This window comes from Schistocerca cancellata, unplaced genomic scaffold, assembly GCF_023864275.1.
Source record: "Schistocerca cancellata isolate TAMUIC-IGC-003103 unplaced genomic scaffold, iqSchCanc2.1 HiC_scaffold_1151, whole genome shotgun sequence".
NCBI classification, from domain to species: Eukaryota; Metazoa; Arthropoda; class Insecta; order Orthoptera; family Acrididae; genus Schistocerca; species Schistocerca cancellata.
In genome coordinates, this window is record NW_026047150.1 from 1527102 (window position 1) to 1532225 (window position 5124).

The window sequence follows — 5124 nt, forward strand, 5'->3', positions numbered from 1 at the left end:
CGGGAGATTTTCTTAGGTTTTTACTACATATTAACACTTTACACAATTTCTCGTGTTACCTGGCTGCCAGTCCTCGGTTCATGCAAAATCTTAAGGTCCTCGGTCTGGTCCAAGGCACCAAACTGCCCAATAATTCATTAATCGATAACTAAAACTTGAAATGTAGCTCTTCTTCCTGGCCGATTGCATCAACGTAGATTCTTATTCTGTGTTCTAGTGTGCTGCTTGTACTGTGTCTGCATACCGCATCACGCGACAAGGGCTTGCAGACGATAAATGTAACCGTTTCAGAGAGAAAAGCGACCAATGTGACGATCTGGCGTTATGTCGATTCGATAGTAAATGACGGAAACGGGAGATTTTCTTAGGTTTTTACTACATATTAACTCTTTACACAATTTCTCGTGTTACCTGGCTGCCAGTCCTCGGTTCATGCAAAATCTTAAGGTCCTCGGTCTGGTCCAAGGCACCAAACCGCCCAATAATTCATTAATCGATAACTAAAACTTGAAATGTAGCTCTTCTTACTGGCCGATTGCATCAACGTAGATTCTTATTCGGTGTTCTAGTGTGCTGCTTGTACTGTGTCTGCATACCGCATCACGCGACAAGGGCTTGCAGACGATAAATGTAACCGTTTCAGAGAGAAAAGCGACCACTGTGACGATCTGGCGTTATGTCGATTCGATAGTAAATGACGGAAACGGGAGATTTTCTTAGGTTTTTACTACATATTAACACTTTACACAATTTCTCGTGTTACCTGGCTGCCAGTCCTCGGTTCATGCAAAATCTTAAAGTCCTCGGTCTGGTCCAAGGCACCAAACCGCCCAATAATTCATTAATCGATAACTAAAACTTGAAATGTAGCTCTTCTTACTGGGCGATTGCATAAACTTAGATGCTTCCTCAGTGTTCTACTATGCCGCTTGTAGTGACTCTGCATACCGCATCACGCGACAAGGGCTTGCAGACGATAAATGTAACCGTTTCAGAGAGAAAAGCGACCACTGTGACGATCTGGCGTTATGTCGATTCGATAGTAAATGACGGAAACGGGAGATTTTCTTAGGTTTTTACTACATATTAACACTTTACACAATTTCTCGTGTTACCTGGCTGCCAGTCGTCCGTTCATGGAAAATCTTAAGGTCCTCGGTCTGGTCCAAGGCACCAAACCGCCCAATAATTCATTAATGGATAAATAAAACTTGAAATGTAGCTCTTCTTACTGGCCGATTGCATCAACGTAGATTCTTATTCTGTGTTCTAGTGTGCTGCTTGTACTGTGTCTGCATACCGCATCACGCGACAAGGGCTTGCAGACGATAAATGTACCCGTTTCAGAGAGATAAGCGACCAATGTGACGATCTGGCGTTATGTCGATTCGATAGTAAATGACGGAAACGGGAGATTATCTTAGGTTTTTACTACATATTAACACTTTACACAATTTCTCGTGTTACCTGGCTGCCAGTCCTCGGTTCATGCAAAATCTTAAGGTCCTCGGTCTGGTCCAAGGCTCCAAACCGCCCAATAATTCATTAATCGATAACTAAAACTTGAAATTTAGCTCTTCTTACTGGCCGATTGCATCAACGTAGATTCTTATTCTGTGTTCTAGTGTGCTGCTTGTACTGTGTCTGCATACCGCATCACGCGACAAGGGCTTGCAGACGATAAATGTAACCGTTTCAGAGAGAAAAACGACCACTGTGACGATCTGGCGTTATGTCGATTCGATAGTAAATGACGGAAACGGGATATTATCTTAGGTTTTTACTACATATTAACACTTTACACAATTTCTCGTGTTACCTGGCTGCCAGTCCTCGGTTCATGCAAAATCTTAAGGCCCTCGGTCTGGTCCAAGGCACCAAACCGCCCAATAATTCATTAATCGATAACTAAAACTTGAAATATAGCTTTTCTTACTGGCCGATTGCATCAACGTAGATTCTTATTCTGTGTTCTAGTGTGCTGCTTGTACTGTGTCTGCATACCGCATCACGCGACAAGGGCTTGCAGACGATAAATGTAACCGTTTCAGAGAGAAAAGCGACCACTGTGACGATCTGGCGTTATGTCGATTCGATAGTAAATGACGGAAACGGGAGATTTTCTTAGGTTTTTACTACATATTAACACATTACACAATTTCTCGTGTTACCTGGCTGCCAGTCCTCGGTTCATGCAATATCTTAAGGTCCCCGGTCTGGTCCAAGACACCAAACCGCCCAATAATTCATTAATCGATAACTAAAACTTGAAATGTAGCTCTTCTTACTGGCCGATTGCATCAACGTAGATTCTTATTCTGTGTTCTAGTGTGCTGCTTGTACTGTGTCTGCATACCGCATCACGCGACAAGGGCTTGCAGACGATAAATGTAACCGTTTCAGAGAGAAAAACGACCACTGTGACGATCTGGCGTTATGTCGATTCGATAGTAAATGACGGAAACGGGAGATTTTCTTAGGTTTTTACTACATATTAACACTTTACACAATTTCTCGTGTTACCTGGCTGCCAGTCCTCGGTTCATGCAAAATCTTAAGGTCCTCGGTCTGGTCCAAGTCACCAAACCGCCCAATAATTCATTAATCGATAACTAAAACTTGAAATGTAGCTCTTCTTACTGGCCGATTGCATCAACGTAGATTCTTATTCTGTGTTCTAGTGTGCTGCTTGTACTGTGTCTGCATACCGCATCACGCGACAAGGGCTTGCAGACGATAAATGTAACCGTTTCAGAGAGAAAAGCGACCACTGTGACGATCTGGCGTTATGTCGATTCGATAGTAAATGACGGAAACGGGAGATTTTCTTAGGTTTTTACTACATATTAACACTTTACACAATTTCTCGTGTTACCTGGCTGCCAGTCCTCGGTTCATGCAAAATCTTAAGGTCCTCGGTCTGGTCCAAGGCACCAAACCGCCCAATAATTCATTAATCGATAACTAAAACTTGAAATGTAGCTCTTCTTACTGGGCGATTGCATAAACTTAGATGCTTCTTCAGTGTTCTACTATGCCGCTTGTAGTGACTCTGCATACCGCATCACGCGACAAGGGCTTGCAGACGATAAATGTAACCGTTTCAGAGAGAAAAGCGACCAATGTGACGATCTGGCGTTATGTCGATTCGATAGTAAATGACGGAAACGGGAGATTTTCTTAGGTTTTTACTACATATTAACACTTTACACAATTTCTCGTGTTACCTGGCTGGCAGTCCTCGGTTCATGGAAAATCTTAAGGTCCTCGGTCTGGTCCAAGGCACCAAACCGCCCAATAATTCATTAATCGATAACTAAAACTTGAAATGTAGCTCTTCTTACTGGGCGATGGCATAAACTTAGATGCTTCTTCAGTGTTCTACTATGCCGCTTGTAGTGACTCTGCATACCGCATCACGCGACAAGGGCTTGCAGACGATAAATGTAACCGTTTCAGAGAGAAAAGCGACCACTGTGACGATCTGGCGTTATGTCGTCTCGATAGTAAATGACGGAAACGGGAGATTTTCTTAGGTTTTTACTACATATTAACACTTTACACAATTTCTCGTGTTACCTGGCTGCCAGTCCTCGGTTCATGCAAAATCTTAAGGTCCTCGGTCTGGTCCAAGGCACCAAACCGTCAATAGTTCATTAATCGATAACTAAAACTTGAAATGTAGCTCTTCTTACTGGGCGATTGCATAAACTTAGATGCTTCTTCAGTGTTCTACTATGCCGCTTGTAGTGACTCTGCATACCGCATTACGCGACAAGGGCTTGCAGACGATAAATGTAACCGTTTCAGAGAGAAAAGCGACCACTGTGACGATCTGGCGTTATGTCGATTCGATAGTAAATGAGGGAAACGGGAGATTTTCTTAGGTTTTTACTACATATTAACACTTTACACAATTTCTCGTGTTACCTGGCTGCCAGTCCTAGGTTCATGCAAAATCTTAAGGTCCTCGGTCTTGTCCAAGGCACCAAACCGCCCAATAATTCATTAATCGATAACTAAAACTTGAAATGTACCTCTTCTTACTGGGCGATTGCATAAACTTAGATGCTTCTTCAGTGTTCTACTATGCCGCTTGTAGTGACTCTGCATACCGCATCACGCGACAAGGGCTTGCAGACGATAAATGTAACCGTTTCAGAGAGAAAAGCGACCACTGTGACGATCTGGCGTTATGTCGATTCGATAGTAATTGACGGAAACGGGAGATTTTCGTAGGTTTTTACTACATATTAACACTTTACACAATTTCTCGTGTTACCTGGCTGCTAGTCCTCGGTTCATGCAAAATCTAAAGGTCCTCGGTCTGGTCCAAGGCACCAAACCGCCCAATAATTCATTAATCGATAACTAAAACTTGAAATGTAGCTCTTCTTACTGGCCGATTGCATCAACGTAGATTCTTATTCTGTGTTCTAGTGTGCTGCTTGTACTGTGTCTGCATACCGCATCACGCGACAGGGGCTTGCAGACGATAAATGTAACCGTTTCAGAGTGAAAAGCGACCAATGTGACGATCTGGCGTTATGTCGATTCGATAGTAAATGACGGAAACGGGAGATTTTCTTAGGTTTTTCCTACATATTAACACTTTACACAATTTCTCGTGTTACCTGGCTGCCAGTCCTCGGTTCATGCAAAATCTTAAGGTCCTCGGTCTGGTCCAAGGCACCAAACCGCCCAATAATTCATTAATCGATAACTAAAACTTGAAATGTAGCTCTTCTTACTGGCCGATTGCATCAACGTAGATTCTTATTCTGTGTTCTAGTGTGCTGCTTGTACTGTGTCTGCATACCGCATCACGCGACATGGGCTTGCAGAAGATAAATGTAACCGTTTCAGAGAGAAAAGCGACCACTGTGACGATCTGGCGTTATGTCGATTCGATAGTAAATGACGGAAACGGGAGATTTTCTTAGGTTTTTACTACATATTAACACTTTACACAATTTCTCGTGTTACCTGGCAGCCAGGCCTCGGTTCATGCAAAATCTTAAGGTCCTCGGTCTGGTCCAAGGCACCAAACCGCCCAATAATTCATTAATCGATAACTAAAACTTGAAATGTAGCTCTTCTTACTGGGCGATTGCATAAACTTAG